This window comes from Bombina bombina, chromosome 5 (genome assembly GCF_027579735.1).
Source record: "Bombina bombina isolate aBomBom1 chromosome 5, aBomBom1.pri, whole genome shotgun sequence".
Taxonomy (NCBI): Eukaryota; Metazoa; Chordata; class Amphibia; order Anura; family Bombinatoridae; genus Bombina; species Bombina bombina.
In genome coordinates, this window is record NC_069503.1 from 786551782 (window position 1) to 786572042 (window position 20261).

General features: G+C 39.0%; 1 protein-coding gene and 1 long non-coding RNA gene across 2 annotated transcripts in view; one reads left to right on the plus strand and one right to left on the minus strand.

Moving 5' to 3' along the window:
• The window catches only part of TMX3 (thioredoxin related transmembrane protein 3), a 403888-nt gene that overhangs the window by 243548 nt on the left and 140079 nt on the right, over positions 1-20261 (plus strand). The window lies entirely within an intron of this gene.
• On the minus strand, positions 5835-6546 carry LOC128660828 (uncharacterized). The gene is made up of 3 exons (XR_008402586.1): positions 6496-6546; positions 6191-6423; positions 5835-5969 (listed from the first exon to the last, which is right to left on the minus strand). It is a non-coding gene; the product is annotated as an uncharacterized LOC128660828 (long non-coding RNA).

Here is a 20261-nt window from a genome sequence, read left to right on the forward strand (position 1 = left end):
CCTATGCCTCACACACAGCCCCTCCCCAGTACCTTATATACAGATATATAATATTATAGAGAGGTTCCCTCTGTCACACACACAGACCCCTTCCCAGTCCCTTATATACAGACACTAATATAAAGAGTTCCTTCTGTGTCACACACAGCCCCTCCCCAGTTCCGTATATACAGATATATTAAATATAATATTATAGAGAGGTTCTCTCTGTCATACACACACTGACCCCTCCCCAGTACCTTATATACAGATATATATTATAGAGAGGTTCCTTCTGTCACACATACAGCCCCCTCCCCAGTTCCTTATATACAGATTTATATTATAGAGGTTCCCTTTGTCACATACCCCTCCACAGTTCTTTACATACAGATTAATATTATGTAGGTTCCCTCTATCATACACACAGACCCCTCCCCAGTTCCTTATACATATTTATAATATAGAGTTCCCCTCTATCATACACACAGACCCCTCCTCAGTTCCTTATACATATTTATATTATAGAGTTCCCCTCTGTCATACACACAGACCCCTCCCCAGTTCCTTATACATATTTATATTATAGAGTTCCCCTCTGTTATACACACAGACCCCTCCCCGGTTCCTTATACATATTTATATTATAGAGTTCCCCTGTGTCATACACACAGACCCCTCCCCAGTTCCTTATACATATTTATATTATACAGTTCCCCTCTGTCATACACACAGACCCCTCCCCAGTTCCTTATACATATTTATATTACACAGTTCCCCTCTGTCATACACACAGACCCCTCCCCAGTTCCTTATACATATTTATATTATAGAGTTCCCCTCTGTCATACACACAGACCCCTCCCCAGTGCCTTATACATATTTATATTATAGAGTTCCCCTGTGTCACATACAGGATCTGTAAATATATATATATATATATATATATATATATATATATATATATATATATATATATATATATATATATACTGTAGCACATGCTGCACATTAGCTAGTATCTCAGCTCAGCCATAGCCATGTCTGGAAAGTGGAAACAGAAAAAGCAAATGATGTGATGATCTGAAAGTTTCTTATTGCTCAGCAGCACAGCAGATATTACAGGGAGTTTACCTAGGTTGCAGTTAACCCTTTAAGATTCAGGCTGCAGTTTCTCCCCCCTCCCCATCAGTTCACAATAAATGAGTATGAGTCAGGTCAGGGCGGCATTTGTATTCAAATGGAGTTTAAATAGATTGTGTAAGTAGTATGTAATTAGTAAGTACTGTAGTCTGCTTGCTTGCTTTAGTATTAGCAAATCATGCAAGCAAGCAGACTGCAGTACTTACTTTACACTTAACAATTAGAAGAATTTACTATTCACTTGATCACTTCAACAACATTCATCAAATGAAAAGTGTCAGACTCAGTCAGTGTATAAGGCTCTTCTACTTTAGCTACTTATATAATAAGTAAAGTAGAAGAGCCTTATATACACGGACTGAGTCTGACTGCCTGACACATTTCATTTAATGTCACATGACTGTGTGAGTGATTTGACTTGCCTCCGGTCCGTCAGCCTGTGCCCAGCTCCTTCAAATGCCGCCTGAGGCTGAGACGTCGCCTTTCGCCAGTGCCGCCACAAACTGCTCAGCCTGCTGCAATGTTGCTGCCACCTCTAATGCGCACAGTTAAAATTGTGTGCGCACGGCGTGCCGGGTCACAGGTGTAAGTGGAGGCGGAGCTTCAGCTGAGAAGCCAGGAGACAAGGTGGACCGGATCATAATATGTGGACCTGGACCGGATATATACACACTGCAGTGTGCACACACCCGGCCGGTCCACATTTTGCAGCAGGGCAGCCAGCATTTCAATCCGGACTCCTCTGTGTGTTGTCCGTGACAGTTAGTGAGTCAGTCAGACAGCCTGTCACTTACTTACCGACTCGGCAGCTCCTTCCTTCTCTAAGTATACATGGTGGTCACACGCACTAAGTCACCCCCCCCCCCCCCCAGAACAAAATTAAAAGCCCCCCAACAAAATATTTTTTTTACATATATATATAAATAATAAATAAATAAAAACAGCTTCAGCATATGATCATGCATGGATGGGGGAGGGGCCCCCTAAGAAGACAGGCCCTCGGGCAAGGGCCGATTTGCCCGACTTGTCAGTCCGCCCCTGGGCACCCCTGACAATTTCCATGATTTTCATTTATAAATAATTGGGTGTTTGGATCAGCAATTTCATTTTGATCTATCAAATAACTGAAGGACACAGTAATATTTCAGTAGTGAAATTAGGTTTATTGGATTAACAGAAAATGTGCAATATGCATCAAAACGAAATTAGACAGGTGCATAAATTTGGGCACCCCAACAGAAATATCGCATCAATATTAGTAGAGCTTCCTTTAGCAAAAATAAAAGCCTCTAGACACTTCCTATAGCCTGTAATGAGTGTCTGGATGAAGGTATTTTGGACCATTCCTCCTTGCAAAACATCTCCAGTTCAGTTAGGTTTGATGGTTGCCGAGCATGGACAGCCTGCTTCAAATCACCCCACAGGTTTTCAATGATATTCAGGTCTGGGGACAGGGATGGCCATTCCAGAACATTGTACTTGTTCCTCTGCATAAATGCCAGAGTAGATTTTGAGCAGTGTTTTGGGTCATTGTCTTGTTCAAATATGCAGCTCCGGCGTAACTTCAATTTTGTGACTAATTCCTGAACATTATTCTCAAAAATCTTCTGATATTGAGTGGAATCCATGCAACCCTCAACTTTAACAAGATTCCCAGTTCCAGCACTGGCCACACAGCCCCACAGCATAATGAAACATCCACCAAATTTTACTGTGGCTAGCAAGTGTTTGTTTTGGAACACTGTGTTCTTTTGCCACCATGCATAACGCCCCTTGTTATAACCAAATAACTCAATCTTTGTTTCATCAGTCCACAGCACCTTCTTCCAAAATGAAGCTGGCTTGTCCAAATGTGCGTTTGCATACCTCAAGCAACTCTGTTTGTGGCGTGTGTGCAGAAAAGGCTTCTTCCGCATCACTCTCCCATACGCTGAATTGTTGATCGATGCACAGTGACACCATCTGCAGCAACATTATGTTGTAGGTCTTTGTAGTTGGTCTGTGGGCTGTTTTTGACCGTTCTCACCATCCTTTGCATGTCCAATATTTTACTTCTGGAATTAACAAGAACTGTGCCTGTGGTCTTCCATTTCCTCATTATGTTCCTCACAGTGGACACTGACAGTTTAAATCTCTGCAATAGCTTTTTGTAGCCTTTCTTTAAACCATAATGTTGAACAATCTTTGTTTTCAGGTCATTTGAGAGTTGTATTGAGGCCCCCATGTTGCCACTCTTTAGAGGAGAGTCAGAGAACAACAACTTGCAATTGGCCACCTTAAATACCTTTTCTCATGATTGGATGCACCCGTCTATGAAGTTCAAGGCTTAATGGGCTCACCAAACCAATTGTGTGTTCCAATTAATCAGTGCTAGGTAGTTACAGGTATTCAAATCAACAAAATGACAAGGGTGCCCAAATTTATGCACCTGTCTAATTTTGTTTTGATGGATATTGCACATTTTCTGTTAATCCAATAAACCTCATTTCACTACTGAAATAGTAGTGTGTCCTTCAGTTATTGGATAGATCAAAATGAAATTGCTGATCCAAACACCCAATTATTTATAAATGAAAATCATGAAAATTGTCATGGGTGCCTAAACTTTTGCATACTACTGTATATAAATATATATATATATTTTTTTTTTTTTTTTTTTACGCTGATGCAGATTTGTCTATTGCATACTCTCTCATGCTGAACTGTACATAGTACATTACATGAATTCATCTTGCCGGCTAGCAACGCTCTCTTTTTGTGAGGGGCCCATGTGTTGTGTATGTTTGTCTTGTTTGTCCTTATGTGTATAGTCAATTTTTTGTACATATATATGTTGGTTTTTATATATTTATGATTACAGAAATGTATTATTTTTGCATATTACCCCATTTGTCTCTGTAATTCATTCTAGATAGTGAGTGTGCTTTACCTCTGGTCTTTTGGACGTACCTTATTTTGGTCCTCCACTTTTCTTTAAATACTCCCTTTTGCATATTATTAAATTAGATATGTAGCAACCTGCACTTTAACTTGCAAAATGTGACTTACAAATTTTAACAATCAATGTTTATATGGTATATACTTTTAAAAGTATATCGACTTTTATTATGCCTAATAAAACATCCAGAAGTGCTAAAAAGCTAATTTATATTTTTATAAAGCTTTGTATTTATTTAAAAATCCATATATGTGTAGTAAAGATACTTTGTAAATATAAACAATAATAATATAACAAGTGTAAACATTTTTTACAAGCATGTAAAACAAACAAACACAGGAGTGCAAAACTCGTTATGACAATGTTAATACAAACGTATAATAACAATAAAAACACTTACATCTAAACAGATGTTTCAAATCCCATACATGGAGACCAAGAATAGCTTGTTCAAGTAGTATAACAGCACTTGGTATTGTTATATGCAGTCTGAGTAATCGCTGGTATTGCTGACCCTTTTTGGGAATCGCCTTCAGATGGGTCAGAGGAATTTAAAGGTGTCCCAATGTTGACTGGTCCTAACACTACATTACTGTGCCTTTATGAGCTGAATCATTCCTGCTTTTTCCCTTCATCATTTTACATGCTTGGAGTCTGAGAAGCCGGGTCGAGAGACAACTGACTATAAGGATCTGCATTTGTTATTGCAAATACAATATAAAACCGTCCACCAGCTTGAGTTTACCAGTAAAATCCTTGATCATCTTGGGCACTCAGTGTGATCAGACAATCAGAAGAAGCCAATAATCTTTTTGCCATTGTATAAAAGTGAATATTTTAAGCGTCTGTATACAAAAGACGCTACTGCACCACAAGCTGACAATTCAACATATAATACAAAGCTCTATAAATATACAGGGCCTATGATTACCCAAAAACTGAACTCGCCCATCGGGCGAGTAACTGCCAAAAATTACCAGCCCGCAGGAAAATATACTCGCCCGTGAGCATTCTGCATATGTGTACATTATACATTAAAAAGGACAAAAGACACCTTGTTGTTATAATCTCACAAACCTGTATTCTTTATTTTTGTATACATTCCTGACATTGGTCCAATTATACAGTCATTGAACTATGGAATAGTGCGAAATTAGACTTTTAGTGAACTAGTATTGATATATTTTAAGCAAATTTGAAAATAAAATTAGTAACTGAGCCTCAGCCATTGTATTGAAGTCAATACAGAAAGTAACTGATCTATGCTGCACATGAAACATTGTTGAAACTGTTAACAGATGTCAATCTGAGTCAGAGTGCTCTGGGAAGTTCAACTCACAATCATAAACCTCATTAAGTCTTGAAACCTCAAACTCTTCTGCTTGCTCCTCATCATTTTCAAGATGATCAAAAGGGATTGGAACCTCTGCAACCTCAGCAATTACTAAATTTGATGTTTCATTTGTAGACCTTTTGTATGTGACATTTCTCTTTCTTGGTCCTGCTGTTGCCCAATGCCTTACTGCATCACTTGGATCAAATTGATCTACTGGTGCAGAATGAAGGTTTACAATCATTAAATCTGACAATGTTGAAGTTATGAGGGAGGAGCGCCAGTCACTTTTGATCATCTTCATTTTGGAAAAGCCTCTTTCACATTCTGATGTGCTGACTTGCAAGGTTAGGATCAAGTCCATCAAACTCAGAAGATGGCCACATTTATCTCCGAATTCTCTGTTGAGTTCAGGCCAGGTGACCGTTTTCAGCTTCTTCTCCCAGTCATTCTTGTTATACAAACTAGTCTTAAGAACTGTCCATTCATTCACTATTTCCCTACAACTAACACCCTGTGCCTCTAGTACTGGTTGAAACTGACTGGTCAGAGTTACAATGTCTTCATTGCCAAAGTCTGGAAGAAAGAAAACAAGAAATTCCTTGCAAACATGTTTGATGCATATTTTTTTTGCTCTACTAAAATAAACTATACTAATTAGGACATATTAAACAAAATAAATGTATATTTCATATTAAACAAAATATATGTAATTCATATATTTTTGTTTAATATGTCCTAATAATATTTTACATGATTAGAGAACATCTCTAATTACATTTTAAATGTAGAAATACCTTCTGAGTTTTCTTTGTCAGGCCATGTTTTGAAGGATGTCACCGATGTTGCCTGAAGAACTCCTTCTTCAATGTCTTCAAAGCGATCTTCAAAGCTGGACTGTATTGCTTCCAGAAACTTCTTTTTTGAACTCTTGAAGGCATCATTCTTTCCTTTCAACTCAACTCCTTCAAACCTTGCTGTGCCTTCTTCATCATACTGAATAGAATGAAGAAGTGACCCAGGTACAGGCCTGGAACATATATGAACATAAGAACAAAACCTCTTATAGAACAAAACAACAACAAAACAAAAAAGTACATACCTCTCTTTCAGAGCGATCAGTATTTTTTTTGTCACTTCCAAACTGTTGTGGACATCTGCAACACTTGCATTTCGGTTCTGAAGAGTGTTGGACAAGTTGCATAGCTGTAAAAGCACATCATACATGAAACAAGCATACTGGACCATTGACAGACTTGTAGCAGCTCTGTAAAAGCATCTAGCCTTTACTTGCTGTTCTCCTCTCACACCTTTTGCATCAGGAGATTGGACCTAGAAATAAAGTAGTATACAATACATAATTCCCCATTGCTCATTTTTTATTCTTTCTTTCTCTCTCTCTCTCTCTCTCTCTCTCTCTCTCTCTCTCTCTCTCTCTCTGGGATTTGGTTTCTCAATTTTGAGAGACAGAGAGAGGGAGGGAGAGCTAGAGAAAGGCAGAGAGAGTGAATGACAGCAGCACAGGAGAGATAAAAGGAATAAGAGGTAGGGGGAAAGGGACAGATAGTGAGGAACAGGAGTGGGGAGGGTGAAATGGAGGGAGAGAAAAGGGGGCTTGAGAGACATGGGGAGAAAGCAAGGGAAGGCTGGAGAGATAGAGATAGCAGAGGGAAGGGGCAGAGGTCTACATACCTGATCAAGATGTTGTATAATTGCTTTGTAACCTTTGAGGAAATGGTCAAGTGCACGCCAGAAGTGGCCTACCCATCGTGTCCCATCTGCTCGTGTAGGCAATAGTGGCCTCATTTTCAAAGAAGCATAGCTGTTCTTAAGATTTGCACGGTTGAGTGCTGACTTGTGATAAAATAAATATAACCCTAGAAGTAGATCCTTTAACTTCTGATGACTCTCATTATTGGCTGCTGTGTCCCTGACACTGAGCTCCAAGCGGTGACTCATGCAGTGAATTGCAACAACATGCTTTCTCTGTCCTTTTAGCTTCTGCACAACTCCTCCATTTTTTCCCAGCATCACTGCTGCTCCATCAGTGCCTATTGCAACTAGTTTCTCCTTCCACGACTGGTCAAGGTGTTGTGTAACTGCTGCATTTACTGCCTGAGAAATGGTTTCAGCATCAGCCTTTTCAACTGACTGCAAAGCCACAAATCTTGTGTGTACCTTGCCTTCTATTGCAAATCTAGCATAAATAATTTCTTCCTCCACCACTGCACTATCAACTGAACCATCACACAAGACTGCAACAAACTTGGCAGCTGCATATTTTCTTTTTGTATGTTTTCTTTCTTCCTGTGCAATAAAGTGTACAAATGACCGTGCTGATATGGCATTAAGATAGGTATCTCCCACATCCAGACCCTTCATTTTGTCAAGTCTGTAGAAACAAAATAGTCAAGAGATAAAAATTTGGGATATAAAAAAGTAATATAAACCAAGCACACAGTTATAGGGAAAAGTCAAACAAATAAAAACATACACTTTACTTACTTGCACAAATCTGGAAAGTCAGAGAAAGGCCTCGATTTAATGGCAAGGAGATGAGCGTTGCGAAACAGTAGTTTTAGTTTCTCTGTCTGTGCCTTTGTCATGGTAGCGATTGCCTGTCCAGCAGGTGTTTCAGTCTGCTTTAATTTTCGGTTTGACTCACACTGGACACTCCACAGATGACCTGATGAAAGCTCATGTGATCGAATACCTTCAAGTTTCATTGTGCTGGTACCTTCCACAAATGCATTCCGTTTGTTTGAAAATGCCTGGCATACACTACATAGCATAATCTGTTTTGAGCTGTTGTACACAAGCCACTCTCTCTTTTCCCCCTTATCATTAATCATCCAGCTGTCTTTGAATTGTCTCTCTCTCTTTTCCTTTTCATATTGTCTGGCCCTTTCTCTCTTTTCTGCATCATCTACCTTCTTCTTCTTTGATGGTTCACTGACATTATTAAGATAGCGCCACATCATATAGCCATCACTTTGAAATGGAACAGGATTTATCAGTACCTGAGCTGCAGTGTCTGCTACCGGTATTCTGCTCCCAAAAAAATAGTGCGTATGCTGTGAAATTGCTAAGGTAACTTCCAGAAGCATGGTCGGTATGTCAGTAAAATATACAGTAATGCAAACCTGAGCAGCACTTTCTTTCATTATTTCCGCTGCTATTGTAGTCCATACAAAATCGTGCATCAGCTGCAACATCGCTAACAAGGTGCCCCACAAAACATAAAGTGTCTGCCGTTAACGAGGAGCTTTGCTGTGACATCAATGTATCATCCGGAACACAAGCTTGTATCAATACTCCCAAATAAAAGTGCGTATGCTCCCTAAAAACACTGTACGCCCTGATGTGACATCACTAACAACGGACAAGCAAGCTAGATGGAAATAAATGCGCTGCGCAAGATAGATGGAATTAATGCGCTGCGCTAGTATTGCTAGTAGTAGTGTTAAGGCGCTGCAAAAATAGTGCGGGAAATAGTGCGGCTGCAGTATGAATAAAAAAGAACACATTTTGCCCCCCAAAAAATAGTGCAAAGCTGCCAATGGTGAGATCGCCAGCCGGGCTGGTAAACTGTAAATTTTACTTGCCCGCAGGAATTTTTACTCGCCATTGGCGACCGGACCGGTCTATTCATATGCGCTGAATATATACTTTTGCCATTTTTTGTGACCTTATTTCTTTTTGTGTTTTTGAACCTTTCTGGTTTGTGGGTAATTCGGTTTCTAGTGAGGTTGCTTATAAAGTATATCCACAATTCTTAACCCCTTAAGGACCAGCGACGTACCCTGTATGTCGCTGGCCTTTTTTGGGGACTTGATTGTTTTATACCGTGGTCTTGCCACCAGCGTTGAGACTGCTCTATTCGACAAAGCCTTCTGGAGGGAGGGCATTAATAGCGTGTTCTTGCTAGACTTGTGCTATTATGTCCTGAAAAAACCCTTAACGACCACTAACATACAGGGTATATTGTGGTCATTAAGGGGTTAAAGATAAATATCCTTATTTAACAACATCCAGAAGTAACCAAGAAACACATTGCATGCAGACTGAATAAAGCTATGAAACAGTGTAATACTCCTGTTGTTGCACTAATGTTTTATTGACTGGTGTTCTGTCAGCTAGTAAATACTAATACCATCCCTTTCTCTAAATGAATATTTTAGCAAAATAAAAATGACTTCATGCTGACTTTGCATGTATTTTCAATCATCTTCAGCAACAAAACCTAAATAAATAGTTCTATTTGCATGATCCAAAAAATCTGTGGTGAAGTGCATAGCAACAGGTAACTGCTGGATTCTTGTTCATGGGTTGCCCATTATTTCAACTCATCAGTAAATACGAATTTTAAAACTTTTTCTTTCTTTCTTAATATCTTGTAAATGGACTGTGGTTTTGTGTTTACTTTATATAAATTATGTTTGATATTCCATGCTTAATTTCTATATAAAAAAATGTTAGCATTAACTACATTATTTATTTATTTATACCCAAATAGTCTTGCATTGATTTTAAAAAGTCATAAAACTCTTAATCTTTTCTTTCATTATATTCAGATAGTGAATAAAATTTGAAACAACTTTCCAGTTTTATCAAACTTGCTTAATTCTCTTGGTATCCTTTATTGAGGGAGCAGCAATGTCTACTGAGAACTAGCAGAACACATCCATTAAGCCAATGGCAAGAGGACCATATGTGGAACCACCAATCAGCAGCTAGCTCCCAGTAGTGCATTGCTACCCATGAGCCAACCTAGGTATGCTTTTCAACAAAGGAACCAAAAAAAGTTCTTTACTGATTCAGACAGAACATTTTAAGAAGTTCCCAATTTACTTAACTTATTCAATTTGCTTTGTTCCCATGGCATTCTTTGTCGAAGAGATATCTAGGTAGGCAGGAAAGAGTGTTGCCATTTAGTGGTCTTGCAAATGTATAACATTCTTGCAAAACTGCTGCCATATAGTGCTCCAGATATATGCATGCTCCTAAGTTTGTGTTCCTGCTTTTCAACAAAAAATATCAAGAAGCCAAAGAAAATGACATAATGAAGTAAAATAGAAAGTTGTTTAAGATGGCATGCTCTATCTATAGCATGAAATAATTATTTTTTGTTTCATGTCCCTTTAAGGGTATGGTATGCTTTCTCAGTATGAACACTGATACATATATCTACATTTCTTTATTAAACAAAATAAATCAGACCCATATTAAAATACAGGAAAGATTTGTGTAATTAATACACATCACTGATATTTTTTTAATTACTCTCCCTAAACATGATTTGACTTTGTTATAAAACTTTATTTATAAAAATCAAGACACACCTTATGTATGTGTGGTCTTAAGTACTTAAACTCATATCCTTTCATATACACCAAGGAGCGTTTCTACTTTATTTTATCAATATATTTAGCCAGTTTCTTGCACTAAAAATGTTGAGAGCAATAAGCAAATCTCCAGTAAGGATTTCATTCATAGCAGTTTCAAAATATTGACTTTTCAATGTGTTTGAAATATAAAAGATTAACCTTTAAATGTCATACTTACGGCAACAATGTGCATTGTAAGCACTTATTAAGTATGCGTTTTTATCTTCATAATCCTGACCTTTTAAGTACTAAAAGTGAGTTGATTTGAGAACACTAAGGAATCGGCTATTAGTATGTGAATTCATAGGTATCTTTAATAACAGAAAATGTAAATTCTAATTTCAATGCATAATAAAGTGTGTGTCAAGTGTCTCTATTAACCTCATCATACAGCTTCAGCTCTGATCTAGCAGAGGGAGTTGACTGCAGACAGCTTGAACATAATTTAACCAAATGATACTTCTCTTCAATATTCTACATTGCTTAAGGAATTAAGTAGAGATTATTTCATTTAAGTAACAATACTAATGACAATTAGGGTTATAAAAAGAATATAAAGCATGCGTGTTTAACCCAAGGCACAATTTTCCAAAGAAAATACTTTGAGTCTGAACCAGGAATAAAATCTCTTTGTAGTTTGATCTTATATTAGTAATATTCTTTTCAAGTAGGAGTTGTTTACTAATTTATGTGTTTGAGGCAGAATAAATGAGAATCGTATATGAACATTTTCTTTGGTCAGTACATAATTAAATAACTGTACAATGTTGTTAGACTGGTATTGGTGCAAAACAATGACTTATATCTAAATAAAGCACTGGACACTGGAAAACTGTTGATATATACAACACTACACACATTCCTTTTTCATTTGGAGCATTTCTAACGTTTGCCATGCCATTGTAGACACTCCTGTTATTTTAAAGTATTAATTTGGGGACTAGCAGATATGTGATTATTCTATCTTGAAATAAAGTAAATTAATATTTCTTTCCTATGACATGGAGAGTCCACAACGTCATTCCAATTACTAGTGGGATATTCAACTCCTGGCCAGCAGGAGGAGGAAAAGAGCACCCCAGCAAAGCTGTTAAGTGTAACTGCCTTACCCATAACCCCCAGTCATTCTCTTTGCCTCTGTCAATGGAGGATGTGAAGTTAATGTCTGAAGATTTTTATTTCTTTGATGGGTACTTTTCCCTGCAAGCAAGGATTGGTGTTTGTGTCCATGTCAATCTCTTTAGAGAGAAAACCAGAGTTGTATTTTCTTTCTCTACAGGTCCATGATAGATGTCGCCATCTATCACACCTAGAAGTACTCGTGCCCTACTACAGAACAGGTAAGTACCTATCCCTTTTAACAGACGCATACAAGGGATTTTATAGGCAGTGGAGATATTTTTAAAGTGAAAATATCCTTAGATATGGATGTGGCTGGACTGACAGTGTACAGTGGACCGGCATTTCCTAACAGGATCCAGTTATTAAACTCCTAAGGCTGTATTTCAGCTAACAGCTAGGACACCAGTATGCTTTTGGATATACTGAAAAGCGGTGTCATGACCGCAATTGCGGTTTACTGTTAGAGCTCTGAGACAACTTTCAGAGCGAGTAATTTAGGGCCACATTTGCGGCTCATATCTGTGGCGCAGGTGTTAAAATAGCGCCGGTATACAGATGGTGGTTAATGGATGCTGATGTATGTAAAGTGCCGGTGTAAGGGGACATTTGCACCTTCCTACGTAGGTAGCTTACACAAATATTTTCTCTTGCAAGGTGTATCCAGTCCATGGCTTCATCCTTTACTTGTGGGATATTCTCATTCCCTACAGGAAGTGGCAAAGAGAGCACACAGCAGAGCTGTCCATATAGCTCCCCCTCTAGCTCCGCCCCCCAGTCATTCTCTTTGCCGGCTCTGACAGCAGGGCCACTCTGCGGAAGGGTAAAGTGAATGTGGTGTTAGATTTGTAGTTTTATTTCTTCAATCAAGAGTTTGTTATTTTTAAATGGTACCGGTTTGTACTATTTACTCTATAGCAGAAATGTGATGAAGAATTCTGCTGAGAGGAAAATGATTTTAGCATGTTGTAACTAAAATCCATTGCTGTTCCCACACAGGACTGAGGAGTACCAGAAAACTACAGTTGGGGGGAACAGTTTGCAGGCTTAACTGCAATAAGGTATGTTCAGTCATCTTTTTCTAGACAAGACTCAGTTAATGCTAGAAGACTGACAAGAATCCCCATGTGGGGAAGGTAAGCCATGTTCTGAGACTCAGTATAGAAGGAAGGCTTACTTAACAGGGCTCAATAGGCTGGTGGACACTGTTACAGGGCAATCGATTATTTAATGGGAAAAAATACTCGTTATAGACGTTTTTATGCACTTTGGTGTATTATTATGGGGTTATCTTCCACATGGCATATGTTTAGACACCTATTTGGGATTTTGAAGGCCCCACAACTCTGGAGTGAAGGGGGAGGGGGCCTAAATTTCGCGCCTCAGTTGCACAGTTAATATTGGCAGACAGTTCATGCAGCTTCACGTGGAGGGTCCAAAGACTGCTTGAGGACTTCAAAGAAGCTTGTTTTCCACAAAACTAGTCCCCAGGGGCAGGTAGGGCCACAGCAGTAAGCTGTGGCAAGGTGCTGTCGTTTATTAACCGGTTGTCAGCTTTAGGTTGCTCCGGTTTGGGCATTAAGGGGTTAATTGGGCTGAAAATTGTTGTGCAATCATTTCAGAGATTGGATAATTTTTCACGGTTTGGTAAAATTGTGTGCGCTTTTTATTTCTTAAAGGCACAGTAACTTTTTTTCAAATTGTAAATTTTATTTGAATGAAGTGTTTCCAAGCCTGCTTGTGAATAATATTAGTCTGTTAAACATGTCTGACACTAAAGAGAGGCCTTGCTCTGTGTTTAGAAGCCATGGTGGAACCCCCTCTAAAATTGTGTTCCAAGTGCACTAATGTGTCTATACATTTTAAAGATCATATTGTGTCACTTAAAAATGTAGCCCTAGATGATTCTTTGATGGAAGGTAACGAGGATAGTCCGCCTTCCTCTCCCCATGTGTCGCCACCAGTTACGCCCGCGTAAGCGATGCCTAGTACCTCTAGTGCATTGGCCCCTATTACATTACAACAATTAGCGACAGTCATGGATAATTCCCTTGCGACATTTCTATCCAAACTGCCAGTTTTTCCTACAAAGCGTGATAGCTCTGTTTTAAGAACTGATTATGAGCAGTCAGAAGCTTTGGGAGGTTTATCTGATGTACCCTCACAACACTCTGAAGTGGCGGTGAGGGATTTGATGTCTGAAGGAGAAATTTCTGACTCAGGAAAGGTTTCTCAGGGGGCAGAATCAGATTAATTAGCATTTAAATTTAAACTGGAACACCTCCGCGTATTGCTTAGGGAGGTATTAGCCACTCTGGATGATTGTGATCCTATGGTGAGAAATTGTGTAAAATGGACAAGTACCTAGAGGTCCCGGTATACACTGATGCGTTTCCGATCCCTAAAAGGGTTGCGGATATTGTTACTAGGGAATGGGATAGACCAGGTGTCCCTTTTGTCCCCCCCCCCCCCGATTTTTAAGAAAATGTTCCCCATAAATGACCCCAGGCGGGACTCGTGGCAGACGGTCCCTAAGGTTGAGGGGGCGGTTTCTACTCTTGCTAAGCGCACAACCATACCAATTGAAGACAGTTGTGCTTTTAAAGAGCTGATGGATAAAAAATTAGAAGGTTTACTTAAGAAAATTTTTGTTCAACAAGGTTTCCTTCTCCAACCTATTGCCTGCATTATTCCTGTAACTACTGCAGCGGCTTTCTGGTTTGAGGCGCTGGAGGAGTCGCGCCAGACGGAGACCTCATACAACGAAATTATGGATAGAATTAAGGCTCTAAAGCTGGCTAATTCTTTTATCACGGATGCCGCCTTGCAATTAGCTAAGTTAGCGGCAAAAAATTCAGGTTTCGCCATTATGGTGCGCAGAGCGCTTTGGCTCAAGTCATGGTCGGCCGATGTGTCGTGAAAATCTAAATTGTTAAATATCCCTTTCAAGGGGAAGACCCTTTTCGGGCCAGAATTGAAAGAGATTATTTCAGAAATCACCGGGGGAAAGGGCCATGCTCTTCCTCAGGACAAGCCCTTTAAGGCTAGAAACAAAGCTAATTTTCATTCCTTTCGTAGCTTCAGGAGCGGTCCGGCTCCAGCCTCTACAGCTGCAAAGCAAGAGGGTAATGCTTCACAGCCCAAGGCAACCTGGAAGCCTTACCAGGGCTGGAACAAGGGTAAACAGGCCAAAAAGCCTGCAGCTGCTACCAAGACAGCATGAAGGGGTAGCCCCCGATCCGGGACCGGATCTGGTAGGGGGCAGACTCTCTCTCTCTTCACTCAGGCTTGGGCAAGAGATGTTCACTATCCCTGGGCAGTAGAAATTGTTACCCAGGGATATCTTCTAGAATTCAAGGACTCCCCTCCAAGGGGAAGGTTTCACATTTCTCGTCTGTCTTCAGACCAGACAAAGAAAGAGGCGTTCTTACGCTGTGTAGAAGATCTACTCACGATGGTAGTGATATGCTCAGTTCCAATTGCAGAACAAGGAACGGGCTTTTACTCAAACCTGTTTGTGGTTCCCAAAAAAGAGGGAACTTTCAGACCAATCCTGGATCTAAAAATTCTAAACAAATTCCTCAGAGTCCCATCATTCAAGATGGAGACCATTCGAACGATCTTACCAATGATCCAGGAAGGTCAATATATGACTACCGTGGATTTAAAGGATGCGTACCTACATATCCCTATCCACAAAGATCATCACCAGTTTCTCAGGTTCGCTTTTCTGGACAAGCATTACCAGTTCGTGGCTATTCCCTTCGGTTTGGCCACTGCTCCCAGAATTTTCACAAAGGTGCTAGGTTCCCTTCTGGCGGTGCTAAGACCGCGGGGCATAGCAGGAGCGCCTTATCTAGACGACATCCTAATTCAGGCGTCGTCTTTTCCCAGAGCCAAGGCTCACACAGAGATTGTACTGGCCTTTCTAAGGTCTCACGGGTGGAAGGTGAACATCGAAAAGAGTTCTCTGTCCCCGTTCACAAGGGTTCCCTTCCTGGGAACACTAATAGATTCGGTAGAAATGAAAATATTTCTGACGGAGGTCAGAAAGTTAAAGCTTTTAGCTACTTGCCGAGTACTTCATTTCACTCCTCAGCCATCTATAGCTCAGTGCATGGAGGCAATTGGATTAATGGTAGCGGCAATGGACATAGTCCCTTTTGCTCGAATACATATCAGACCACTGCAACTGTGCATGCTCAAACAGTGGAATGGGGATTACGCAGACTTGTCTCCTCAGATACAATTGGACCAGAGGACCAGAGACTCTCTTCTCTGGTGGTTGTCTCAGGATCATCTGTCTCAGGGAACATGTTTCCGCAGACCAGAATGGATCATTGTAACGACCGATGCCAGTCTGTTAGAAAATGTATAGTACCCATGAGGACAGTACAACTACCGATCTCCAAACGCTAGACACTTTGATTGAACTACTGAACGAAAGTGAAGAACCGGGAATAGGTATAAATGATAAGTTTCTTGATAAACAGATCAGACTCAAATCCAATTATATGCCACCGACCTCTAAGGTACCACAAATTGAGGTCTTTCTGAGAATGGTCATACATGACTTTCTTGAATTACCTGATACAAAAGTAAGAAATATTACAAAGAAAGAAGAGGAAGCACTAAAAGAAATTAGTTCGTGGGATGATGTGATCATCAAACCATCGGACAAAGGAGGGAATATTGTGATTTGGGAGAAGGAGAAATATATTGCTGAAGCAAATAGACAATTGAAAGATCGTAAATGTTATAAACATTTATTTTCAAATCCCACGTATTAATTTCTGGTTGATTATCTAAAACTGATCAATGAGGCCAAGGCAGATGATCTAATCAGCCCTAAGGAATGGTCGTTCTTACAAGTTAAGAACCCAAGGATTGCCACTATCTACTTTTTGCCCAAAATTCACAAAAACAAAGACACGCCGCCAGGGAGACCTATTGTCTCCAGCATAAATAGTCTATGTGAACAAGGGAGTACATTTCTGGATTTATACTTGAGGGAGATAGTATGGGCTTTGCCATCCTATACCCGTGACACTATGGATGTCCTAAGCAAAATAAATGACTTAATACTAGACAAAGATTCCTTTCTGGTCACCTGCGACGTAGAATCGCTCTATACCTCAATAAAACATGAATATGGACTAAGAGCTGTTGAATTCTTCCTAAGCATGCAATCCAATGATAGATCTGAGAGAAATAAGTTTGTGATTAGATTATTGCAATTTGTACTGACACATAATTACTTTGTTTTTAATGACAACTTTTATTTACAAATTCAGGGCACCGCTATGGGGTCATCTTGCGCCCCTACATATGCGAATATCTACCTAGGGTGGTGGGAGAGTGAATTTGTTTTTAATGAAAATATGTCAAAATATACTGAACATATTAACATGTGGTGCCGGTACATAGACGATCTCTTCATAATATGGACAGGCAGTGTAGAGATATTCAAAGAATTCATTGCGATTCTGAATCATAACGATATCAACTTGAAACTGACATACTGTCTGAATAGTAACAAAGTGGAATTTTTGGATATTACTATCTACAGGGATGAGAACGACCATATTAAAACTGACCTGTTTAGGAAGGAAACTGCAACCAACTCAATACTACAGTATGATAGTTGCCATACCAGAGGAACTAAAAATGCAATCCCTACGGGGGAATTCCTCAGGATAAAGAGAAACTGTACGGACTTTAAAGTATTTAACGAGAGAGCCAGAGAACTTAAGACACGGCTCAAAAATAGAGGATACAGTCGCAGGATAATACGCAAAGCTTATCAGAGAGCAAAGAGAACACCCAGGGAATCATTACTAATCCCTAAAAAGAAAGTACAAGCTGCAGAAAAAGAAGTCAGATTTGTGACTACATATAATAATAACCATAACAAAATTACAAATATTTTGAATAAACACAGTGGAATTCTCAAATCTGACAAAGAATCTATCACCATTTGTGGGTGAGAGAATAAAGACAAGCTGGAGAAGAGCTCCGACAATAGGTAACATGTTGGTTAAGAGCCATTTTACCAAGAGAAGAACGAAAAAAATATATATGTGGTACATATGCATGCGGTACATGCAGTTTTTGTCAATATATCTCGAATGAGAGAGAATATGTGACTCGAACATGAAGCAAGAAAAGGATGCTTAGTTTTGCCAATTGCAAAACCAAAAATGTAGTATACTGTCTATTATGTAAATATGGCAAAAGGTACATCGGAATAACCACACGAGAGCTACGTACGCGACTGGGTGAACATATAAGTAGTATAAAGAACTGTCTGAAAGATCAAGAGAAAGGAAAGAATCTAACCCCTGTTGCCAAGCATTACCTAAAGAATCATGGTACCAAACCTGAATTAAAAGTGTCAGTACTGCAAGTAATTAAACCCGGTATTAGAGCAGGAAATGTGGAAAGCATGCTACTCCAAGCCGAGTGCCGCTGGATATTCTGGTTGGACACTCTAGCACCGTTAGGTCTCAATGAACAAGATGGATATAATTCTTTCTTGTGAAATTGATAATCACAATTTTTTCTGCAATGTTATTATGACCAATAACAAGGGTTAGTTAGTTGGAATCTGTAGAAATATAACAACATATGTTACAACCAATTGTTATCTGTCTGATAATCTGTCTAACACTAGAAATATGATCATCATGGATTTAATAATACTAAGACACACACACTAATGACAATAGAACAAATAAAGACACAAAGCCATAAATGCAACTATGTGTTTATTATATTAATGGATGATAGAGCATGAAACAAAATTTAAAAATTTAAATATGTGCTTACTCTATTCAATATGGCTTTCGGGATATACACTGCTCCACAGAGATAGCTTAAGATGTACAAATTAACAAAATCATTATGAATGAAATCCCTTGTGTCATAAAACTTCAAATTGTGTTTGGCATTGAGATGGTTAATGTATGTATAACTGTGGCTAATACACTACTCCACAATTGATATGTTTTAAAACATGGAGATACGTATGATTCACAACTCAAATAACACACTGCATATACTGTATTTATTACAGGTACCTAGATATGAACTTAACGTGGTCCGAATGATAACTTAGCATGTACGCTATAATGATAATCCTTTATTCATACAGTGTGGAGTTTGAATAACTGTGTATTTAGGAGCGTTTTCCTTATAGTGTCTTTTTGCTCTTAAGAGAACAATTTTAATTTTATTATCAATGTGTGTTATTTTAATGAAAACCCTAATAACTGTGTATGACAGATAAAAAATACCCTGACGAATTGTATTGGTAAATATATATTTCTCTTTTAATTAAGATGGGACGACCCGCTGTCCATAACTCCCAAAAAGACCTAACCACACATATGATCATAGGATTTTATATTTCTGATAATGCAGATAAATATGATAATGGAATAAGAGAATAGTAACGCAAATATTGGTGGCGAGTGTACGGACATGCAAACCGTTTATCAAACTATACCAGAGAATATATACAATCTAGTATAAACAACGCAATACTGATATTCCTCTGATCGAATTCTCCTGAGTGTTTACTTTCACTCATGTTGACACCGGCGTGAGAAGTCACGCCTTTCTGTATATGTCATCGCAAAGTCATGTGACATACGACTGACCAATAGGGCAGACTATAGGTGATTGGCCAGCGCTTAGGGGTGTGTATGAATACTCACCCGTGATTGGCTCCAAGTAATACTTTAAGCCCTGAGTATGAGGCAGGACGGGTTAGCCTTTGAGAAAGCCACGGACGTGGCGAAATGCGCATCAGGCGCTCTGACAAATGCTGAGATTTTATTAGTGTGTTAAAACTGTAATAATTATAATAGATATTAACTTACACGTTATTTTGTTGGTAATTATTTCTGGATATCGATTTGTGTCCAGGCTCATTACAGCCCAGTATAATTATAGGAGCTTGTATGTAATCTAATCTGAGTATATTCAATTGTGTGGGATTCTGACAAGTGATAGCACTGCTCCAGTATTGCACCAGTCAGTTAATTATGTGTGAGGTCAATCCTCTTTTTTTAGACTAGCAATCGTGCAATCCGCGAGCATATTATGGTGCTTCCTTGCCAGACCTACCCACTTAACACACTATAGATAGTTATAAACCGGTATCTCAGCATTTATCATTTATTTTAAATGTTTTTATATACACCTGATTGTGTGAGTGTTCGTCACAATATATTTTAATTTCAACAAATATTAAAAGTTACGTTTTATATATCATACCCAATCCTGCAAAGTCATCATACAGAACGATTTACTATTAGTACTATTCGAGTGCTCTATTATATCCATTTTTTCTCTACAT